The following is a 25,292-nucleotide window of genomic DNA, read 5'->3' on the forward strand; positions in this document are numbered from 1 at the left end:
TTTGTAGTCAACCTTCCTGGAAAGCATTTCCTGGGGAAAATAATAGCAATAAAAGCAATAGGCACGACAATGATGGTACCGAACTATTGGCAGTGGTTTTGCCAATTACTTTATATGGATTTTGTTATTCATTCATCACATTTTAACTATGATGCGCGGACCGGCTTTCCTGTCAATTTATAGGAGACCACAACGGCCTACTGAGCTTTAGGGCTTTGCTCAGGGCCAGGCAGCTTGAAAGTGGTGGAGTCTCTCCAAGCTCTTGGACTCTTCCCAGTACATTCTACTAAACTTTATTACCCTTTATTATACTCTACACTTGCCAGAACCTCTCAGTTAACTCTAATGCCCAGACGAGGTGCTAATTAATTAAACTGAGATGTTTCCCTTTCATCTCTTACTGATAATCTTTCCAAAATGCAGCCTACCGGCAAGACAATATACTGAGCACAATTTCGTCTTACTCATCACCGAAAGTCTTCTGTGGAGAAACAGCTTTTGGCTCCCGGGGAAGTCTTTGCCCTGTAATTCTCACTCATCTGTCCCAGGGCCAATTTTACTGCAAGCTAACCTTTGAAGGGTCTCTCTCATTACTCGGCCCATCCCCCGTCTTGCGGGAATTGCTTTTGCAGAAGAAAAAAAAAATCACTCCTATCTCTGATCTTTTGCTTCAGCCTCTGGTCTTGTGGTATTTCAGAATCAGACACGCGGCTGGTGTGGTGGACTCAGGCCCGTCTGGCTAGGTTCATCTGAATTAGGCTCCTCGGAAATCCCTTCTGCAGGATTTCTGAGTAAAAGTGGAAGATAGACGCATGAATGCTCTGGAGGACAAATCGAATTAGCAACCCAATGGAAGGACATTAAACATATACCACGAGATGATTTCAATATCCAGAGCGCTTGTCTTTTATGCTTGGAATGCCAGGCATGTTTTTGTGGCTAACACATCATCATTTGGCTCCTGGCGTCCCTCCTTTGACACAGGACAGCTGCTTGATCTGCAACTGGTCCCCTTTCTCTACCCTTTGCAGCTTCTCTAAGAGTTAGGCCAGAAATGTGCTTATCTTTGAATTGAATGGAACCTTGTTCTCACTAGCTGGGCCCTCGCAGTGACAAGGTTAAAGGCAGGAGGGACCAACCCAGTTCTGGAATCCTGAGGGTCCTGCTCACGCGCATGAGCTCTGGCATGTGCTTATGGAATGTGGTTCTCCTTTACTATCCTCACATGCCTTTACATCCATCTTTTCCTTCCCAAGGGTCGGGTGTCCAGCCCCTGCCTCAGAAGGAAAGACAACAGACTTACACAAATAGTTCAAACATCTCTATGACTATTTAGCTTCTGATGCCTGTATCCTATTACATGTGAGTGCAGCATCTCTATGACGGTGTAGGTTCTAATGCCTGTAGACTATCACATGTGAGTGCAAGCATGTCTATGACTGTGTAGGTTCTGATGCATGTAGGCTATCACATGTGAGTACATAGACTCTTCTGTGATCTGCTTCTTTCTTTGAACCCTGTCTGATACAGACAGACAAGAGGGTTAAAAGCTTGAACCCTCTGAAAGTTTTCCCTTTGAATGACAAGATGTTTGATTATTCATACTCAGAAGGCAGCTTCAGGAAAAGAAGGAAGAAGAATTCAGAGGAAATGAAAAGGGATCCCGGGTGCAGGAAACAGAATGACAATCCGTGATCTTGTGATATTTGTCTGATTGGTTCCAGGCACATGTCTGGTTCTGGAAATATGATGATCAATAACAAATTAGATTGCATGATCTGAAGGGAAGGAAGACCCTTACAGACCTAGCAGTAATAGAATAAGTACTGCATAATTGGCATGAATGAAATGCCAAGGGGACAAGGAGGAGGAAGTCATCAATTTTCTCTGGAAGAGTCAATAAGAGCTCTGCAGACAGATAGGGTACTGATGCTGCACCATGGAGAACAGATGGTACCACTGATGCTGCACTATGAAGACTAGATGGCACCACTGATGCTGCACCATGGAGAATGTATGGATTACCTGAGGGCAGCGGTTTGAAAGCTTCAGGTGGTACACAATCAGTTGCAGGGGCTACTTGGCCCCAGCCCTGGCCCTGAGGTTCTACTACAGTGGACTTGGCCGGCTAAGAGTCTGTATTTCAAGTTCCCGGTTAATGTTGATACTACTGGCAGGTGCCCACATTCAGAGCCATAACCACACTAAATAAGGGTTGGAACGAGGTAGCAGGCATTCCAAACAGTTTCCATGGGACTTCAGAGGCGCAATCCGCTGCAGTGAAGCTTGGAAAAAAAGAACTGGGAAAAAGATAAAGCAAATGTGGCCTGCCTCCCGGAAGGGCCTGGTGTGAATAAAAGGCAAGACACATAATTTCACAGGGAAGAAGTAAAACTGTCCATGGGGGCAATGAGGACTAAGGGATGGGAGGGCATGGGAATACAGAGGGAGGCATTGGGAAATATGCTCAAAGCACATTATATACTTGCATGAAATGTCCCTATCAAACCCAGCACCGCATACAATGAATATAGGCCTATTAAAAATATTATTATTGGGGCTGGCAAGATGGTTCATTGGTAAAAGTATTTGAGGCCAAGTCTGATGATCTGAGTTCAATCCTTGGGATCCATGTGCATGAACACACACACATACACACAATAGAATTTTAAAATGTTTAAAGCAAACATTATTAGCCAGGTATGAGGTAGAAGGAGGAGGATCAAGAATTCATGGTTAACCTTGGCTGTATACATGTCAAGTTGCAAGGCTAGCCTGGTCTATATGAGATTTATTTAAAAAAAAATCAGATTATTTCCACAAAACCCAACCCAGAACATTATTTTAAAAAGGCATAAAAGACAGATAAAGGGAATGGAGGTCTAAATTAATATTAAAAGAATTTGTTCTTCAAAACATAAAGGATTTGATCATACTGTATGGCCATTGGGAAAGCGATGGGAGGCCCAAAGTTGGGAAACTGAGGAACTATACAACAGCTTAAGATGCTGAAGAACACATCGGAGAGTTAAGCAGCCGGAAGAGGGAGGAATCAAATGCCACAAGAGTGAAAAACCAGTTCCTGCCTACTCTCCATTTCCCTGCTAAGGTAAGGCAAGGCCATCTCTCCTGATGGAGGGATAGAAGTTGGGGTAAGTGAGGGAGTCAGGGAGGCATCGGACGAGGCTGCAGTGCTCATCTGAGGCTGGGGTGAGATTATTTACGTTGCTACTTCATAACTGTAATTTTTCTACTGTTACCAATTGCAATGTAGGTATCTTATGTGCAGCATATCTGACATGTTGAGATGCTCTGCGGTGCCCTGGCTCGCCTGGCTCCAGCAGGGAGTTAGTGAGTTTGGCATCCTTAACTGGTATCCATTTCCATATCCACAGGAGAAGTTATCTTTTTTTTAAAAAAATTATTCCTTAACAAACATTTATGGAAGAGCTCATTTTTAATGTGAAAAACTGCTAGAATATGGAAAAATATGGTAAGCTACCCAAATTATTTTTTGAAGATGGATTACTTCTGATGCCAAAAATCAATAAGCATACTTCTGAAAACGGAAAACTATAGACCCATCTTATTCTCAAATAAAAACAAAGGGAACGCTCATAGTTTTAAACTGATGTAGTTTTATATTTCCCCTCCCATGGTTACTTTCCAAATTTTATTAAGAAAAGAAAAAAAAAAAAAGGAAGGAATATAGTCCATTTTCTGGATGCCTGCCTTAGAAATGTGGCACTTGATTCCCCAGCACACGCTGAAAGTGTACATAGCTACCAGTACACTAAGTAGGTAAGAAGTTGAAGGAAATAGCCCTCCTCCCACACTCCCAAGTCTGCGGGCTGTCACTGTACCAACAGCCATTGTCTCAATTGCTGCTACAGCACCATCAGTTTCTGGCTATAGTTCTCTGAGCTCTTTTGGGTCTAGCCACACCAGAATCTGAGCAGAATCTGAGGACTGCACGTTGAGTCAAAACCAAGGTTATTTGTCTAAGGCAATAGGCACAAACCCTTTCTGTTTGAATTTTTTATCAACTGAATTTTTTTAGGCTGCTCTTGAACCAAAATGTGCATTGCTGTAGGCATTGCCAGGCAACTATGATCTTGAATGAGAAAGGGTAGCTAGAGCCAGAGCACCAGCCTTAAATAAAATCCTCACTAGTCAATGGCTCTGCATTTTCAGGTGCACTATCAGTGCCTTTAATCAATCAATCAATTTATCTATCTATCTATCTATCTATCTATCTATCTATCTATCTATCTTATCTATCACCTATTCTACCTATCATCTACCTATTATCTATTTACCTCTCTATCATTTATCTATTATCTATCATCTATTTATCTATCTATCTATCATCTATCATCTATCTATCTATCTATCTATCTATCTATCTATCTATCTGTCACTTAGGTCTCCCCCATGTTAGGTAATCACTGAGCTGTGGATCTTGAAAGGATAGTTAGCATCTGTGAGATATTTTTTCAAAGAACTTGGGCCAGTCATGGCTGTGGATGTTCTTAAATTATTCCTGTTTTCAACCTTTCCCCTCCTCTCCTCTCCTCTTCCCCTTTCTCTTTTACCTCCTCCTTTTCTTCCCCTTCTCCCTCTTGATAAGGCCTCATATATCTCAGGCAGGCCTCAGACTTGCCTTGTATTCAAGGATGATCTTGAACTCCTGACTCTTGTTATGTTTCCATCTCCTACGTGCTGGGATTACAAATATGCCCTACCAAGCCAGGTTTACGCTGTGCTTGGGGCTGAACCCAGGTCTTCATCCATGGTAGACAAACACTGTATTAACTGTTCCATGTCCTTGGCAATGTCATGAAACTTTCATGTTGTGGAAGCAGCTCCCTGGAAACTGCCTTAGCTAAAGAGCATCAATTCCTCACTGATACGGAAGCAGAGTGGGGAGAGGGAGGGCACTCGTTAAGGAGACAGAGAACCAGCAGGGGGGGGATAAGGAAGAGTTATGGGTTGAATATGAGCAAAATACAGTGATATGCATGGAAGAACGTGTAATAAAGGAAACCGTCATTTCCTATCCTTACAAAGATTAGTTTCACTAGCGCGAAGAAGGCTGTGGAGATGGCGCAGAGGGTCAGAGAGCGTGCTCTGAGCCCCAGCTCAGCACGATAAACCTGCAGCCTCAGCATGTGAGTGGGGTGGGGTGGGGGCTGCTGGGCTTATTAGCTGCTGGCAGAGCCTGGGGGAGGGGCACACACAGATGGGCTCCGATTCAATGAGAGATCCTGTCTCAAAGGAATAGGTAGAGAGTGATAGCGGAGACACCCAGCATCTTCCTCTGGCCTACACACACACACACACACACACACACACACACACACACGATTGATAAAAACTCAGTGGAAAATGTCAATTATTACTGTCTGTCCTTAGGGCTCGTGGATATTTTCAGGGTTCCAGAAAGATCTCTTCCCGTTCTGTTGGTGTCTGCGGCTACTGCTGGTCTCTCAGTAAGCAAAAAAGATGCACCAAGGGCACAGCTGAAGACGCGCCCGATACAGGGGCTGTACAGTGGCCACAGGGCTCGAAGGGAAACTGACAGCAGTGAGTGCTGTCAGCTGCTATTCCCAGGCTAGACACACCTCAAGCTCCAAGCTGCCCAGAGCCACCCAGAGCTGACTCAGGCTGAATCAAATGATCCTAATCTGAGTCTATGCCCCAGACCCATGTCAACCCCAGGGCAGAGCAACTTCCGTCAACTGCGCCTTCATCTCGCACCTGCAGAAGCTTTAACTAAAATGCTATTCAATAGGACGAGAGAGCTGGGCAAATCGGTGGGATACAGAACAAACACTCAAAAATCAATAGCTTTCCTGTGTATCAATAGTTAACAGTTAGAAGATGTAATAGAAAAGAAAAATCCATCTACCACGTGCAAGATGTATGTACAATGTGGAGGACAAACTTGGCTGAAACGCAGAGACAATCCAAATAAAAGGAGAGGCAGTAGAGACAGGTCAGACACACGGCTCTCTAAATGGGGGCCAGGGAGTGCTGCTCCCGGTCACAGCTTGAGTCTCACAGTGCAGTTCCCTGGGCCTCATCCCAAAAGTATGTCTCAGGCCAGGTGTGACAGTATACCCCTATAATCACTGCAGTGGGGTGGCTGAGGCTGGAAAACGTTAGTTAGAAGCTAGCCTGGGCTACATAGCAATGCTTTGTCCAAACAAAACCGGAAGGAGGAGGAGAAAAACCATCAAACCCTGAAAAAAAAGGTGTGTGTGGATGAGACACACACACACACACATGCTTTGACATACAACACACCTACTGTGTGAGGCTAGCACACATGCGACTTAAGCTAGCATAACTTCCCCCACTCAGGTTTCATAAAAGCCCACAAAGGGAGCTGCCCCCACACATGTTAAATATAAAAAAATATAAAGTATACCATAAACTTCAGCAATAAAAGTAATGTTGTCCTGCACACAAACCAACAAATCAACAGAGTGGAAAACAGTCCTGAGACAAACTCCTCTCTTCAGCTGCAGAAGTAAAATGCTTTGTGTCCGTTACACATTCACCAGGAAACTGCTGTACTTCTGCCCAACAAATTGGGAGCGTTCGCTTTGAATGGTCTGAAGCCACAGGGCGTAGAAGCAATTTAGGTGTGTGGTCACGCGTACCTCTCAGGAGGAAGATGCAAGCCACAATGAGCAGAGGCCTCGGAACCCCAAGCTAGGAGACCCCAGGGTGAAAAGGTCTGAGACGGTATCTGTAAGGGTTTCCAGGTCAAAGTAAGGAAATGCAGCCACCGACCTGGACCTAGGTCGCTTCTCAAGCGCAGATGACCCACAAGCCTACAGCAACATTTAGAAGAGGGTTTCTCAGTACAGACACTGCTGAGCTCTTGTGCTGCTAACTCCTGGCTGTGGAGGGACTGGGCTGTGAATGGTGAGGTTTTCTGCTGCACCACCAGCTCTACCTGTTGCATCCTGACAGTATTCCCCTCCAGCTGTATCAACAGAAATACTTACTGATACTGCTACAGCCCCTGAGGCAGGGGAGATAAAAATTACCAGTAGCTGAAAACAGGATTTTTTTGTTTTGTTTTGTTTTTTAAGGAATCAAAGAATACAGCAATCATTCAATATATGTGCTGGGAAAAGAAATTTTAAAATGAGAAAGATAACTGTTTACTCAGATCCTGGTACATTTGTTTTCTTTTTTATGTGCATGGGTGTTTTCCCTGCAGGTATGTATGCTCAGCTTGTGAACACAGTGCTCACGGAGGTCAGCGGAAGCCGGCGAGGGTGTGGGAGTCTTTGGAACTGGAGTTTCAGATGGTCGTTGTTCACCGTGGGTTCGGGGAACCAAACCCGGGTTCTGAGCAGGAGCAGCAAGTACTCTTAACCCCTGAGCCATCTCTCCAGCCCCTAGAAAGTATTTCTTAAATTTAAAATATAGGAAGAAATCACAAATGAACACTGATAGTTTTGGCCACACAGACTATAGTTTTGGGAAAATTAAAAAGTAAGTGATACTCTATGAGAATTTTTATAGACAGCATGAGAAAGGATGAAGGTGTTTCTATATAACGACAAACAGAGATTCCGGGGAGAGAAACAAATGTCTGGAGCTGTGTACAGGAATTTCTGCTGAACTCAGCAAAGCTTTCTCCTCTCCAACCACGTCTGTCCAAGACGTAAAGATCTAAAAATAGATACTTAATGCAAGGAAGAGTGTAGGTAAATGGGGATAATCTATACCACTGAAGACAAAGGAGACAGGCCTCAGTGTAGCCTTTGGAAAACAAGTGGCAAATGGAATCAAGAGGTTTAAGAAATCGGTCCCCTAACACAAATTTATAGTAGCGCTGAATCTAGCCACCATCAAAAAGTTATGTCCCGGTTCTTGATCCCAATTTCCTGTGAATGCAACTACTTGAAAACAGGGCCTTCTCAGAGGTGGGTGCTGACAATCTCCAAGTCATCGCAGATTGGCATCCTTGTGAAGGGATGGGAGGACGCAGACACAAAGACAACACCACAGACAGCTGTGACGGTGCCACGCACCACAGAGGCCGGAAGCTAGCAGAGGCAAGAGGGAGCAGGAGCCTTTGAAGGGCCAGCAACTTAATTTTGGATTTCTGGCATCCAGAGCTATGAGAGAATGAGCCCATGCTGATTTTTGTTTTTTTCTGTTTTGCTCCTGCCGTCTTAAGCCACCATGTTTGTGGCAATCCACTGAGGTCTCAGAAACACACACGGCGGAAATGACAAGAGGTAGGAACGAAAGTTTATACAGACATGTACTCACACCTGCATTCATGATGACACTGAACAGCAAAACCTTGAAGCAACAAAAATGCAGGGTTGAAAGGGTTGAAAAGATGGCTCAGCAAGTAAAGGTGTTTTCTGCCAAATCTGATGAGCCCTGTTCGATCCTAGTGGAAGAAGATGGACTTCTGCAAATTGTCCTCACATCCTCCATCCCACACAGTCAATAAGTAAAAATGTAATGTATATGTTTTAAAAACTGTAATTGATTATAAGGAACCCATAGTATATTTCGCAACCATTAACTATGTCTTGAAGAATAAACCATCTAAAGATTCTCATACAGACAGAAAATTCAGGACATAAAAGTATGGGTACAATGTGATTCCCAAGGGCAACTGCATTTAATACACATGTTTACTGCTCTTGTGAGACCAACATGGGGGAAATTCCAAACTGGATACAACACATGATGTCAACAAACACTAAAATATGCACGCCTCTTGTCCTACATATTCAGAAGGGTAAAGTGGGAGGATGGCCAGGGCTCAGAAGTTCAAGGCCAGCCTGGCAACATAGCCAGATTGAGTCTCAAAATCAGCCTCCTGACATGAAAGAGTTTATTGTGAGAAACATAAAAGATATCATGGACATAACGCATTCACGAGTCAAAGATGAGTTCCACGGATGTGGATAGACGTTTAATAAAACTGTTCACCCCTGAAAAATTATCTAGGAAAGCTATGAGCAGATGGATCCTATGATCTCCCTCGACCCTCTCTCTATCTGCCAATATTATTCTTTGGTATAAGAAGGGAGCTTTCTCCATAAGCAGCTAGAGAGAATTAATACTGTTGTGTGAACTAACACTGTTCAAGAAAGAGATAGAAATAAAGACATAGGGAAATGGGAGTGTTAGAAAAAAAACGTGAGTCCAAAGAATGAACTAAAATATTACAGAAGTTAATGAGCATTCACATAAAGGGTTAGAGAAAGCATAGAGATGCAAGCGTCTAAGAATCATGCAGAAAAATAAAAAGAAATATTATAAATGTGTAATAACCACAACCCCCTTTAAATATCTGGGCCTACCTATTGTAGGAATAGACGGGACACGACTCCACAGACAGCGAGGCTCAGAAAAATCAGTGAAGAGAAAAAACCTCGGGGAGATTAATTTGGAATTGATGTTACTTCTATCAGTGATCTGGAGTACCTGTTTTAAGACAACCCTACACAGGAAATTTCCAGCTAAGCCACTTTTAAAATCTTTTAAACCTACTTACTAATCTTGAAAGTTAGCTCTATTAGGAGATTCAAAACTAAGCCCTGCAATGTCCCCACCTGTTATCTTAATTAGCATTTCATCACTAAGGAGGCTTCCTTTCACACACTATTGTTACCATGATTGCGTTTGTTTCTTATTCTCTTCAGCTCAGCTCACTTCCTATAGGGAAAGACAAGCCTTTGTATGGCGTTATAGTCATCTAAAGGAAACACCAGTAAAGCCTTCTAATTTAACATTATACCGCATACATATCTTACACTCATTTATCTAAGTGTGTGTGTGTGTGTGTGTGTGTGTGTGTGTGTGTGCGCGCGCGCGCGCGCGCACGTGGAGATCAGAGGACAACTTTTGGAAGTTGGTCCTCTCAGATCATCAGGCTTGGTGGCCTTTGGCCACTGAGCCACGTCCCCAGCCCATTAAATAATATTTTTCTCTTGACATAAAGGTAAGTTGTTTTCTTGTTGTCTGCCAAGTAGAAGCTGTACGTATTTGCTTTTTCTTGATGTTTTAATGTGAGAATACACTTAGGAGAGGCGAAGTGAAGCTAGTTAACGTATACAACTTCACACACTCTTGTTTCTGGTGAGAACACTTAAAGTTCATCTTGTAGCAAATTTAAAAATGTTATATCACTGTCGATGCAAATCACCGTGATGAACAATAAACACCTTGAATTTAGCCTTCCACGATAGCAGACAGGGTGCCTTAAATTCGAGCTGTCTGATGTTAGGCGGTTGATGTCATCATAGGACACTCCAATCCATTTACTTCTGAAGAGGAGATGAATGAACCTACCTCAAATATTTGCATGCGTACGCAGTCACACCATTTAGCAAGCTCAGTGCTTGGCGCACACTAAGAACTTAATAAGCACGAGTGACAAACTTCTAATTCTCCGTACAAAGTTTGCCCGCACAGTTAACCCTCATCTGAGTCAAAGTCGTACTACCATTAGCTCACAGGGGCCCCACAGCTGTCTGCTGAGCTACACTTTCTTAGAGGAAGGATATTTCCTTCTCCCACATTTCCACACAGTGCCTAATGTGGTCTACTTATGGATTTGTTACCCACTAGGAAAGAATAGGAGAACAGAGGAGGAGAAGGGAGAAAAGACTTAAGGAGACACGTTCAGCACACTATAGCAGCAAAATTATACTTCATTATGTCTTAAATTTAATAAAATCTTAGTATTTGAGAGATGCTTAAATTAGCAAAGAAAGGCAAAGTGACAGGCACCAATCAGACCAAATCAGCAAAGAGCCTGCAATAAATCACAAATCATTCTGTCTATATTCACATAATTCCCACAAGACACTTAAATGCTTTCTGTGTTCTGGCTCCTCACCTTACAGTCCAGCTATGAGATGATAGTGAAGAAACGTATGTACACTGGACTGGGCAGAGTCTCGTGTATTTAAAAGTACAGATAGACACATAGCAACAGCACTAACATCATTTGCTCTATACTACTCTTTAAAAAGTCCATTTTGAGAGCTGACGAGGATGAAGTGTGTGGTACACCCGCATACTCTAATGAGCATTCCTTTTCTTCAAAGCCGGAGTAACTTCATTTTACATGTGACGTATTTACACAGAGCAGCGTTTCTCAGTTTTAAAGAGGTGGCGGCCCTCACATGCGGCAGCATGGCTAAATCACAGGACGCTAAGACAGTTACAATTGGGAAATTATGCTAAATGAGCGCACCACCTATGAGCAGACAAGCTGAGTGAGATGTGCGTACTCTACAGCCATGGTGCTAAGCAGGGGCAGGGGCAAGAGAGAGAGAGAGAGAGAGAGAGAGAGAGAGAAAGAGATCACACTTCACTTGAGGTACATATACTTGTACCAGCATTTCAAAGGCAATAGAGTATTCCCCTGTAGAGATCTACCTGGTTTATTTAACGGGAGTCTAAGACGGGCTCTCCTTAGTCTGCTGCAGAGCCAGCGCCTCTCTGCTCCTGACATCCTGCCTCTTGTGTGGCCGTGTACCTCTCTTCTTCTTTATTGACACCGTCCCATCGGTCACACACCTGTCTATAGGCCAGTCTTAGGAAGTGATTTTTCTCAACTGAGAGTCCCTTTTCTCAAATGACTCCAGCAGCTTGTGTCAAGGTGACAAAGGATCAATTGTTGGTTAGTTTTATACCAACTTTCTCTCGCTCTCTCTCTCTTTAAAGCTTTAATCATGAATCTGTCTTTTTTAAATTATGGAAGCCATTTTCTTTTTACCCCACTTATTCCTCTCTCCTACATCCCAACCACAGTTTCCATCCTTCCACTCCCCTCACCCCCCATCCCTCACTTCTTCTCTCCCTCAGATCCGCTGCTGCTCAGAAAAAAAAAAAAAATCAGAAAAAAAAAAAATCAGGCCTCCCAGGGGTATCAACCAAATACAGCATAACAAGATGCAGCAAGACTAGGCACAAACCCTCACCTCAGGGCTACATGAGAAAACCCAGCAGGAGGAAGAGGGTTCCAAGAGCAGACAAAACAGATACTCCCACCCCTACTGTTAGGAGTCCCAGAAACACTCTACGCTAAGTGACCACAACATATATGCAGAGGACCTAGCACAGCCCCGTGCAGGCTCCATGGTTGCTGCTTCAGACTCTCTGGACCCCTATGAGCCCTGTAAGCTGGTTTTGTGGGCTGTGCTCTCCTGGTGTCCTCGAACCCTCTAGCTCCTACAGTTCTTCCTCACTTGAGCAAACTGGCACTTCGACACTATAGGGTAAGTGATCCTTTGTTGCTATGGCCACCTGATGGAGAAAATGGCCTGGACTCTTAACTTCCTGAATAAGGTAAGATGGGCTCCACTGGCCTTCATGTGTTCATTTCCGGCCACTGGCCACAGGCCAGTGATTTTACTATGCAGCCAGGCTAGGAACCTGGGTCGCCTGCCCAGCTTCATGGGGGTGGCGCTGTCCAAGGTAGCAGTTCTTTAAGAACTTTATCAGTCATGGGCAATGAACGGAAGGATGCTGCACCTCAGACAGCACAAGAAGGGGAGTCGCATGCCAACTAAATCTAAAGCTGTGTACAGCTGGCAAAATTTAATCAAAATTAAAAATTTAGCCCACGACAGGCCTGACACTAGATACCATTAGCTCTGGGGGCCAAATATTCACTGAGCCAGCTATCCAACTCTTTGCTTCTAAGGTATACAAGCAGGTCAGGCAACACAGGAGCAGAAGTGTGGTTATGTCTAGTAAAACTTTATAGCATTTTTCTGGCCTCTGCCATTAGATAGTCAAATGCCCTAAGATAAAACTAAACGGCAGAATATAACTTTCAAACTCAGAGACAATGATTTAATTGGGAGGAGAAGGGAATCATGCAAGCAGAGACTAAGGCGGAAGTGGGAATCATGCTAAGATAGCCTGGGTCAACAGTATGTCAAGAATTCATGTAAAACATTCATGGTCTGAAAGCGTGAGACACCTCCCCATTCTGAGGTGACTGCTCTTGTGCCAAGACTCCAAGGCATAAATTGTGTGACTTCCAAAGGCTTTGTCTATCCTTTGGACACCCTACCAGGAAACCATCACCATCTACAAAAATTCTCTTTAGTTTTCCATGTGGAAAAAAATTATTTAAGAGCTGTGCTATTAATAAGAGGGAAGTGCCAGGGAGAGAAGGAGGTATCCTGAGGGACAGGCTGACAGCTTGATCGGTACAGCACCTTTTCATGGAAGCTGAGGACCTGAGTTCAGATCCTCCACACCCATGGAAAAGCCAGGCAGGCAGATCTGTAGCTCCAGGGCTTGAAGAGGAGAGGTGGGAGGATTCCTGCAGCCTGCTGTCTAGCCCGACTAATCTAAGGGTGAGTTTTGGGTTCAGTGAGAGACTCTGCTTCAAAACCAAACTGAAGGACAATTGAAGAAGATGGCTGACATTGACCTCTGGGCTCCACACGCTTGCAGGCATACACATGCTTGCACGAATATACAATCATACACCCCACATCCTCCCACACAAATAGTTATCCTCACTGATCCAGGGAGTGTGCTACAAGCATCACTAGAGCTAGTAAGAAGTCACATTTCTGAACTGTCTGTGGATTTGCAAGCAGACACTGATGTGGGTAAGTGGCTTGATCTTAAAAAAAAAAAAAAAATCACAACTTGATCCCTTGTATCACAGCCGTGACTGCTCTGCAGTTCAGTTAGCGGAGAAATTTCCCCTTCAGTTCCACACGCCTAGATATACAATCAAGATTATGGTATGAAGTGGCAACCCACTCCTCTCCATGTGAATCAATTTTTATGCCACACAGAAGCCGAAATTAAAAGGGAGAAATACCAATCAAAATGTCATAGGGAAGATAATCATCTTTTTAAAAGACCAATTGCATTAGCTGCTAAGGTTACGGGGATATAAATACGATCCTTGCAGACACTGTGCTGTCGCTGACAAGAACGGTAAAACGTTCTTTTGAAGGGGTGGGGGCGTGTGGGAACGTGGTGTCATAAAAGGAGAGAACTCGTTCCCCCCGCCTTACCGTCCCACCCCTGCTGTGCCTTCACGCTTCTGTACAAGCTGCTTACTCTTGGGGAAACTGGGGTCATATGTTTCCAAGGTAAGCTTCTTCTAGGAACTCTAAGGGAGCTACGTGAGCAGATGGAGTCACATTTTAATAAACAAACACGTCTAGCTTCACCTAAAACGAACACTTCCGCTTATGTTGTTTAACAGCGGTATCACCATTTTGCTTGTTTATTTCACACGTGTGAGCGTTTTGCCCGGGTATACACCAGGTACAACAAGTGCTCTAAACCACCGAGTCATCTCTCCAGCCCCAAATCACCCACCACTTCCTAGTCTGTTCCCTCATGAATTGACAGGAGAAAAACAGTTTGAAAGACTCATACTGACTAGTACAGCTCTCCAGAGCGTAACACCCACTTTAGCTACAGGCAGCCAATTTTAACTTATGTTTTAAAACGTCCAGTTAATCCCATTTAAAACATTTCTCTGTCAGCCAAGCCGTCACAAACGTGAAAAACAAAACAGAATAAATCTAATTAAAATGTTTAATTTTGTCATGTGCCTGTAATCTCAGCATATGGGAAGAGGATCTGCAATTCTGGGTTGTCTTTTGGTATTAATATATGAAGAGTTTCAGGGAAACGGAAGAAGAGTGGATCTGGGGGAAATGGAAGTGGGCGAGGGGCAACTGGGAGGGGTGGAGGGAGGGGGAACTGAGGTCAGGATGTGACGGATGAGAGGATAATAATAATGTATGTAATATGTTCAAAGCCAGCCTGGGCTACATGAGACTGTCTGAAAAACACACAATTTAAAAAAAATATTTAATAAGGGGTTATGGAGATGGCGCAGTCTCCTGCATGTCTGATGGAAAGCAGGTTATATTCCTAAGCTCTGTTTGGAGACACTTAGGTTTAGTCAGTTGATCATCATGGTCGTTCATAACGAACACTTCAGAGTAAGAAGACACCATTCCAACTACAGGCTAATTTCCTCAATGGCCACAGTTAAGCACGATTACACTTTAGGCATTGTCTACCCGGCTTCAGTGTGTGTGTGTGTTTAAAGACAATTCTTCAAGCCTCTGTCTATCCTACAGGCAGAGTCTAGATCACTGTCCACAGAGACAGAGAAATCTGGAGCCTTGAACGAAGTCTGAACATTTTACAGATTTTTAGTGCGTTACACACAGCCTCCGGACTTTTAACAGAAGGAAACAGCATGACGGTGGCAGGCTTCAGCCTCTCCTAATTCTAAGTGGCGAGGTCTCTGTATAAGCGATCACTGGTCTTTTGGAAAACCGGAATCTGCTTCTAGATGACAGCAGGAGAAAAAGGACTTCCAGGCTCAATGTTAAGACCCCCTCAGACACTGACTTTCATTTTCATGCGAATTTATATCGAGCTGTACTTTGAGCTATGGTGCTGGGGTCAAACCCGGGGCCAACACGAGGTAAGCTTACCCCTGGGCTACCCTCCCACTTGATTCCCGGCTGCTATGTTAGGAAATGTGCAGAGGCATTCAGAAGTAAGGAGTGACTCTGAAAAGAAAACATGGGTGACTGTACCCAGCATGGGCCTCAGACGGGCCTGTTTGCTCTGAGTACTCGTCGTTTGCCTGCTGCAAACCAGAATGCAGAAGTTAGGGTGTGCTGGCGGGGAAGAGAACACGTCTGGAGATGTAACTTGTAGTCAGCCTCCAGGACACTCAAACTCTTCAGGCATGGGCAGCCTCACCTGGGAAGGGCATTAAGCTCAGAGACCACCGGCTGCCAGGCCTCTGCAGCCTTGAGCTATGGTGACCTGCCTCTCGCCACCAGGCTGTATCTCCTGCAGAAGAATCACTGCTGCTGGCTCACATCTGCACGCGTGCAATGGTGCATACTGTCTGGGTGTCACAGGTCGGAAGTGTCCACGTATGTATGTGACACAATCACATATGGGGAGTAGGGGTGACTGGACATATGGTCTGTCTCCAAACTCACTGCCTTCACCAACAAATGAGATGGAGATACTGTGGGAAAACAGGGCTCCCCCATCAAAGGAAAACCAGAGCTCACGTGGGGCCCTTGGCAAAGAGTAATCGCTAAGGTATAGGTTATTGCTAGCAACTACAGGGTCTTCAATCAGTGTTTCTCAAAGGGGTTCCAAGATGGATGTCACGGGCAGGACTCTATATCTGAACCAGGACACACCCATACACTACAACGATTACAAACAATGAACAGGCACAAACTGTGTCGCACAGATGAACTAGGCCATGGAGTGAAGAATGTGCAAGCCACTTCTGCCTGGTTCCCAATTCCTTGTGACCTGGTCATTACTATCTATCAAGGAAACAAAAACTTTCACAGAGGACAGCGCACAGACAACTTTAGGGTTCTGTTTCAGAAGGAAAATGGTGACCCTCCTCTGGAAATTGATTTTAAGACCTGAGACAAGCAGTTTGAAAAATACTGTGATGTGTGAAAACACCAACAAAGTTGGGTCTTTTAAAGCTAAATAAACATGCTTCTTCATCTCAGAGGCTTTGGTGTGGTATTGCGACTATTAGAACATTTACTATAGTTATAGAAGCACTCCATTACCTGTGGAACAGCCACTGGAAAACTGCCCTTGTATATACTGTTAGTACCTTCAAGGCACAAATACCTTAGGGTTATTTTAGCCTAACTCTAATATATCCTGACATATTCAACAATTTCCAATAACTGACCGAAGGGTAGTCTCTCCAAGGGACCTGGAACCCCTTAGGTCTCCCCTATAGACAGGCTTTTAGGCCTTGGGCTGGGTGAGGGTCACTCATTCAAGAAATGTGAGAGGTGATACCTTGTGAAATCATCTAATTAAAAAAAAAAGCGTGCTTTCTCCACTATCAAAATGATGGTTTTAATCAAAGCAAGTTAGTTTTAAAATGGAAGCCATCCAGCAGAAGCTAAATCAAATCCCACTTTACTAAAAATGATAGTAGCTGGTATTTTAAGTGGATTTGGTAAACCCTATGGGCAGTGTGAAGCAAGCGAGGGATAGAGTTGTCCAGATTGAAACTCCAGAGGAGGACACCAGACACGAAGGGCTGTCAAGTAGGCTTCAGCCCTTTCTCGGAGCTGACTTTACGAGAGGAAAGGAACAATCAGACATAACCACAGTCTTTCCTCCATTTCCCCAAATCTCTCCTCCTTGGCTTGAAAACTTACCAAGCGCAGAAGCCGACTCTGAGAATGAATCATCTGCAAAGTGCGCGGGAGCAAACCTTGCTCCTTTGTGAGTGCCCACCCAGACGTGATTCCAAACAACTTGGGGTGATGCTTACATCTGCGACTGGCAGAGGCAGAAGCTGAAAAAGCCAACTGTCCTTAGAGCAGAAACAAGACCCAGCATACATGCAAGCGCTTTTTCATAAAACAGGATTCTCAAGTTAAATCTTCATTCCCGGCAGTACAGTGCAGAGTTCCCTTTCTTCCCAATTAAGGGATAATTGCCGTCAAATGTATGCCTACCGGAAATGAGTGGCGGGAACTCAGAGCTGCACTGTCTAATATGGTAGCCACTGTCCCTATGTGGCAATTAAAGTTAATTAAAGTGAAATAAATTTAAAATCTGTTCCACAGTCGGACTGGCCACATTTCAACAGCCACGTGTGGCTTATAGTTATCATCTAAGACAGATTTACAGAATAGTCCCATCAATGTAGAAAGTTACACTTGGTAGTGCTGAGCTACAAGAGGCTCTAGGTAGAGGTTAAATGAGAAACTGTTCATTTCTTCTTTGGCAGAAGAGCTCCGTACCCTGCCTAACCTACTATACTGGCGAGACTAGAATAACATGGGGCTGGATGGGACAGCAAATACCCAAAAACCTCATCATCTTCTATCATTTCAACCGTCCTGTCTGAAATCTCCTTGTGTTAAGTATTTCCACTTCGGGCTGGGAAGGGGCGCAGGCCTAGAAAGTGCTTGGCGTGCAAACACTGAGACCTGAGCTTGGACCCTCTGGTACCCATGTTAAAAGGAGGGGGGATACAAAGTGATTAACATGTAATTAATAAAAATATTTTTTAAAAAAGATGATCATGGTGTTGGGTACCTACAACCCCAGCGGTTGGTGGGGAGGGGAGGCGGGTAGACCTCTTGAAACTCACTGGCTCAGACAGCCTAACTGAATCGAGGAATTTCAAGTTTGGTGAGAGACCCTATCTCAACCAATCGATCAATCAATCAATCAATCAATTAATTAATAAAGGTGGAGGGGCTGGAGGGACGGCTCAACGGTTAAGAGCACTGGTTGCTCTTCCAGAGGACAGGGGTTCAACTCTCATGGCAATTTACAACCATCTGTAACGCCAAGATCTGCCACCCTCACACAGACATACATCCCGGCAAAACACCAACGCACCTAAAAATAAACAAATAATTTCCAAAAATAAAGGCGGAGGGAGATTAAGGAAAGGCCTGCGGTGTTGGCCTCAGGCCTCCACACATGCATGCATGTCTACACACACACACACACACACACACACACACTCATACCCAACACACACAATGATATGATAACCACAGCCACCTGGGCCTCCTGAGTCCCGACCGAGTCCTGCGCTCCACGTTCTTTCATGAAGAGTGACACTGCCAGCTAATGCGTTACCTCCTCAGTGTTGTTTCGCTTAATCGGCCACTGAAATGGTCCCACAGTGACACAAACGACTAAGGCTGCAGGGGCCAGCTGCCCTTCCCTCCCAGATTGCCTGCTCCTCCGGCCACGGACTACAGAGGTGCTGGCCGCAAGATGAAGTGCCTCGCTCTCGACCCGCAGGCAAAAGCAGCACAACTGAACACGGAAGTCGTGCAAGGCAATAAAGGTACTAGAGAGCATGAGAGTGCTCGTGAAAAAAACCACAGCCTCCACAGCAAAGCAGTTGACAAGAAGCTCGGGCTAAGCCACTGCCATTGACATTATAATGTAAGACATTATAATGTAAATTCAAATAAGCCAAACAGACTTCACTCAGCTAGCTGCACGTGATAGTAAGCATGCCTTTTCACACAGTTTATTTTTGCCCAGGGTCGTCACTTCTGTCAGTTACTATTAATGCTAGCGGAACTTCTTGCCCCTTTATTTACTATGTCCGGTTTGTGAGCTTCCAACTTGGGAGGCTCGCAGAACGTCGAAGTAGTTTGTACATCAAGAGCAAACCGTTAACCTTCTCATGCGAATGCCATGGAGATGGATGTCACACTTCTGGTGCATTAGGAGGTTGCAGCTGCCGGGTGGTGGCGGCACACACCTTTAATTCCAGCACCCAGAGGCAGAGGCAGGTGGATCTCTGAGAGTTCAAGGCTAGCCTGGTCTACATGGTAAGTTCCAAGACAGCTGGAGCTACAGAATAGAGAGAAATTGTCTCAGGGGGTGGGGAGGGAGGGAGGGAGGAGAGAGAGAGAGAGAGAGAGAGAGAGAGAGAGAGAGAGAGAGAGCAGACTGACAGATACAGACACACAGAGAGAAAAAGAGAAATGGGGGGGCAGCTATGATTAATATCGGCAACATGGCGCTCTCCAGGACACGTGTAAGAAAAAGTTAGGCATCTGATACATTAAAGTTGAGAACGTAAAATTATTCACTGTGCATCCACTGCATGGATGCAATTAACGGTTTATCCCCAACGTGGGAAACGTCACTCGAGCGCAACTTCCTAACTGCTACCGTGGACTTGACGCACTCACAGTCGCCGAACCTTTTATTAACTGCAGCCCAGAGTGGAGTCGCAGCCGTGCATTATTAAAACCTGACTCCGAGTCAAGCCAGTAACTGAAGAAACAGAAACTGACATCGCCCTTTAGGCCGTGTTACTGTAACAGATCTAAGGAGCGCTTTTTAATCTATCAGTGTTTTTGGGTTTCCTGACAGGACCAGGCACGGAGGAGGTCAGCCTGGAATCGCCCGGGGAGATGCGCCGGCTTCCGTTCCACCTGGGCTGTGTGCTCTCACACTGGCAACCCCAACCCTGGCTCAGCCCTGAAAGCCCTGGCCGGAATCACCGCGACCAAAAGGCCAGCAAAGTGCTTTGGGTATAAGCAAGTGCCGCGGGGGTAGGGGTGAATGGCGAGGGATGGGGGGGAAGGGACACCACTCCGTGAAGGCTCGCTCTATAACCCAAGGATGACCGGAACGCCTCGCGCACCGCGACCCGCACCCCCGCCCACGCTCAGCCCGAGCTCCCCGGGTCCTTCCCGGGAACGCGTGGCCAGGCAAGGGCGAGCGCGGGGCTGCGCGCAGGGCACCGCAAGTTAGCGCCCGGGGCTGGCCGGCGGCCGGGGACCCCACCCGGGGCGCGGCCGCGGCGGTGGGACACCTGTCACCGGGGCCGGGCGTGGGGTGGGGGGGAGGGGACGGGGCCGCGGGCGGCGCTGCGGGGGCGGGGAGCGGGGGAGCCGCGCCGCCCGGGTGGGGAGGGGAGGGTCCCCGCGGGGTCCCGGGGCCGAGCCGAGCCGCGGCATCCCGGCCGAGGGGCGGCGGAGGAGGGCGCCGCGCCTACCTGCTCCGGGCGGCGGCGGCGGGCGGGCCGTGACCTGCGGCGGCGGCGGCGGCGGCGGCGGCGGGCGCGGCGGGGAGGGCGCTTCCTTCAGGAAGGGGTGGGATCTGCCCGCCCGCCCCCTCCCGCCGCAGCGCGGCCCGTCCCCCGACTTTCTCCGGGGGTCCCCGCCGCGGAGCCTCGTGGTCCCTGCTCGTGCCCCCACCCTACCCCCCTCCACCCCGTCCCCGGGTCCCTCGTAGTCACCCGGGGCTGCGGCTGCCGGTGGACGCTCCAACCTCTCCCTTCCAAAGCCGAGGAGGTTGGACGCGTTTGCCAGGCGCTCGTCGCCCAACAAAAGGCAGGACGGGATCCGGGATCCTCCGCCCTGCCGGTTATTTATTCCCGACCCGCTGCACCCTTCTCGCTGCCTTCCTTCTGTCCGCACACCTCGGGCTTTTGCACATGGCAGCTCAAATGCCTTTTCAGGACCGCCAGCCTCGTGCGCCTCTCCGCTCCCCGCCCCCCGCCCCCGCGGTCCTCCCCGTGGTTTGCTTTTCTTCTTGCAGAACAGACACAGACAGGGCCAACTTCTGACCCTGACGGTGAACCGAGGGCCTCAAGGCCTCGCTTCTGCGGCCGACTCGCGCCCCTTTCTCTCGCGTCCTGCTGGGGTCGTCATAAAACACTCTTCTCCAGCATTTTAGTGGCATCCCCCATCCCAGACGCCAGCCTCCCCGGGGAACGCAGCCCAGCGACAATTCAATCAACTTACTTTACCGGCCTGTCACGTAGGGTAGAGTCCCCTGCATCAGCCTACCACACCGTCTATTTAAAACGGCTTCCCAAGGTCCCTCCTCAAACCTGTTCAAACTCTCCACCCCTGGCTTCTAGAATTCTCTGTTCCCACGGCGCTCGTAATTATCCACGCATACGTTGATTTTGTTCTGACAACTGGCCCGAGGTTCTCGAGGACTTGTGCAAGGCTTTCTGTTTACCATAAGTTAAGGGACGGGGCTATTGTTTTTTCAGTTGGGGCAGCAAGTCAAAAGTTAACACACACACACACACACACACACACACACACCCCGTCAACTGTCAACTGGTTTCTTCAGACTCTCCGGGTGGCCTGTGGGTCCCCCAAAGTGAAGAAGTGCTTGAGGCCCACCACAAACCCCAGGTCTGATGACTATACCCTGCTCCCTGTCCCCTTCCTGTGATGCCCAGTCTGACACGTTGACACCAGAGGGCCTTCCGTGGGAGGCTGTTAAAATGGCATTTGGACATGAGTTAATCGGGTGTGCATGGGGGAAAAAAAATCATTGATCCGTGCTGCTGCTAGCGGTCATGATCATGCTGCCGTGGGAGGTTGGGGCTTGGGGTGGGAGAAGTTATGAAAATGCTGACGAATACATTTTTATGACTACCTGAGTAAGACACGAGAGGAAAACAGCAAGCTGGCCCTGGGAGAGCCCTTTTAGAATCCCTGAGATTTGCTCCCTCCTCGGCCTCCCAGACACTGCGACTTCAGGTGTGCCTTACCTCATTCATTCCAGCTCCTCTAAGGTATTCACCGTGTGTGTGTGTGTGTGTGTGTGTGTGTGTGTGTGTGTGTGTGATGAATGATGGTGTTCAGGACCCAGCCTGGGGCCCAGCCCTTGCCAAGCAGACACTGCCTCTGAGCTACAGAGACTCAGTTATTTTAGATCTTCTAGATCCATTCAGAGAACTAGTGGTTCCTCTTAACTTGCGCATCAAAATCACCCATGGAACTTAAAAAGAAGCACAAAGGCCCAGATGAGCACTTAATTGAGAGCCCTTCTCAGTTTGGCCGGCTTTCCTCTGATTGGCCTCTATTTTTAACCTATTTTGCATACTCCCCTATCAGTGGACTTGGACTGTCAGGGCCTTCCTAAACGTAGCAAACACCTCAAGAGCCTGCCCCCTCAATGGCAAACATTTTCCCTTTTTAAATAAACTTTATCATTAAAAACAAAACAAAACAAAACTTGCAAATAAACAAAAAGACCACTCACCAAAATTACCCAAAAACAACTTGATGAATTTGTATGGAGTAAGAATAGGCATTCAAGAAGAAGAAAACAGGAAACAAGCTAGGAACCTGCCACAGAGGGCCTCTGAAAGGCTCTGCCCTGCAGACTGCCAAAGCAGACACTGAGACTTATGGCCAACTGTTGGGAAGAGTGCATGGAATCTTATATAAGAAGTGGGAAATAGTAAGATCTGGAGAGGACAGGAACCCCACAAGGAGAACAACAGAACCAGAAAATTTGAACACAGGGGTCTCCCCAGAGACTCATACTCCAACCAAGTACCAGGCATGGAGATAACCTAGAACCCCTGCACAGATGTAGTCCATGGCAGCTCAGTCTCCAAGTGGGTTACATAGTAATGGGAACAGGGACTGCCTCTGACATAATCTGATTGGCCTGCTCTTTGATCACCTCCCCCTGAGGGGGGAGTAGCCTTACCAGGCCACAGAAGATGACAATGCAGCCACTCCTGATGAGATCTGATAAACTAGGATCAGAAGGAAGGAGAGGAGGACCTCCCCTATCAGTGGACTTGGGGAGGGGCATGTGCGAAGAAGGGGGGGAGAAGGTGGGATTAGGAGGGGAGGAGAGTGGGGTTTATGGAGGGATACAAAGTGAATAAAGTGTAATTAATAAAACTTAAACAAAAAAGAATAGGCATTCAAAAGGGAAGTGGTATATATAGCTTTACATTAAATTTTGCACTTTCAGTATTGAATAGACTTTGCGCATTCATCCACCACCAAGGAGTAAATGCAGGTAAGGGATTCGGGTTGTGAAAGAGGAGGATATAAAGCTAATTGCTTTTCTGGGTCTGTCACGGAGTTTCTGGAGTTCATGGTGAACATTTTCCAGCCTCCTTGCTGCAAACCTGTGGCTCAGCTGGAGCTTTCTCTTTCTCTTTGACTTAATAAATCCTTGTTCAGCTCCCTCTTCTCTGTTCCTTATTTCTTACGGGTCGGGCGACAAGAAGTGCGCAGAGGAGAAAATCTGCAGCAGTTCCCTGGACAGAGAGTGGAGTAGATTCCCCCTTCCCAGCCGTTGCTATTACCTGTATCTCCTTAGGGACTGGAGCTCATGACTCTAGTTACACGGCTCTCTCAGACTTGTATGTTTTGTTTACTTTCTGACCTATGAGCTTCCCTCTCCCTCCAGGGGCAGGAAATCATGACCCAACAGGCACACACTACGTTTTGGAGGCAGGCCACGGATTGCAGCCCACTTTCTCAGCTCTCCCAGTCTCTAGGATCCTAAGCACATACCGTAAAGGCTTGCCAACGTGCCTGGATGGGACATGGGTATTTGTGTGCTTGTTTTTGTTTTGGCTTTTTTGTTTTTAGATTTATTTTATTTTATGTGCATGAGTGTTTTGGCTGTATACATGTATGTACAGGACATGCATGCCCGGTATCTAATTAAGTCAGAAAAGGGTGTTGGATGCCCAGGGACTGGAGGTTTAGCTGATTGTGAGCCATTATGTGAGTGTTGGGAACCAAACCCTGTTCTCCACAGAAGCAACAAGTGCTCTTAACTGCCAAGACACCTCTCCAGCTCCAGGACATTTTGATAAAGAAGAAGATGTGCTTTTTGACATGGTTGTGAGAGTCACAGTCTTTTTGCGGGGGCGGGGGGGGAGAGAGGTGGGGGGGAATAAGGTCTCCAGTTTGTGAAAGTTTTTTTTTTCACTTTTCTGTCAGAGGTTGACAAAGCCTGCTCCACACCTGCTTATCATTTTGCTTAGAGCCCCGCCCCCTTTTGCTTTAGAAACCAGCTCGGGTTTATGAAGACAGTAGACTCCTTGCCAACTGTCAGCTGTACTCTGTCACTGCCACCTTCCATCTCCAAAATGTCCATACAGATCAACCCAAAGAGGGGAGTGAGTCACAGTTCTGACAGTGATATTGACAGTTTAGAATAATACGTTAAAACACTGGCTACCTAGAAGAACTCACTGCTATAAGCAGATTCTGTTATCATTTACAGGACTCCTGCTCTATGTTCCACAGTTCAAGAGAACTGGAGACAAAAGATGAGCTTGTTTGTGCTTTTATCTTTGATTTACTGATATCCCGCCCATTAAAATCTGTTGTCGGTTGTTACCCACTCAGTATGGCCCAAGACATTAAATCCATATATTGCTAAGTCGGAGCATCGTGGCCCACAATTTAACAGTAGTATTCATGAGGCAAAGTCAGGAGGACTGCAAGTTCAAGACCAGTTTGGGCTCCGTGTTAAGATTCTACCTCAAAAAATAAAAACATTACCACCCCAGAACTGATCGTCTCTTAGTGCGTACAAGACTCATCTTGTGCCTTTGAAAGACCTATTGATGGAATTCTAAAACACTCCATGCTCTAAGGAAAGAGCCAAGCACAGAGTTAGAAACCAAATGTAACAGGAAGGGTGCGTTAGGTGGTAGGTGGTACATACCAGCCACAGGCTTTCTCAGAGAGGATGGGGATCAGTCAGTATTCAGGGACATTATCCTGTAGGACCATGACAAGGCATAAGTCTGCTGCCTGACCTCTGCCGACCTGCACAGGGGTCCATGCACCTGAGTAGGGTGTTGGCTTTTCTCATATAAAGTGAATTCTAACGGAAATCGTGACAGAACACTTAGATCTAAAAGTAAACTCTATGTTCTTGCTTGTTTTCTTTCTCTAGAGCAGCCAGTTTGTTATTGTTTATGATTCAAA

General features: G+C 46.4%; 1 protein-coding gene across 5 annotated transcripts in view; it reads right to left on the minus strand.

Moving 5' to 3' along the window:
* Tmem150c (transmembrane protein 150C) overlaps positions 1 to 21,335 on the minus strand; it is a 60,581-nt gene extending 39,246 nt beyond the window's left edge. For 2 of the 5 annotated variants that reach the window (XM_021646126.2, XM_021646125.2), the window contains exon 1: positions 20,810 to 21,053. The gene's annotated coding sequence lies outside the window, so the exon portion shown is untranslated. Of the gene's footprint in view, positions 1 to 20,566; positions 20,721 to 20,809; positions 21,054 to 21,317 lie in introns of those variants that run through there. The other 3 variants (XM_060381004.1, XM_060381002.1, XM_060381003.1) reach the window with 3 other exon arrangements.
* Between the last annotated feature and the right edge of the window lie 3,957 nt (positions 21,336 to 25,292).

Source organism: Meriones unguiculatus, chromosome 3, assembly GCF_030254825.1.
Source record: "Meriones unguiculatus strain TT.TT164.6M chromosome 3, Bangor_MerUng_6.1, whole genome shotgun sequence".
Lineage (NCBI taxonomy): Eukaryota > Metazoa > Chordata > Mammalia > Rodentia > Muridae > Meriones > Meriones unguiculatus.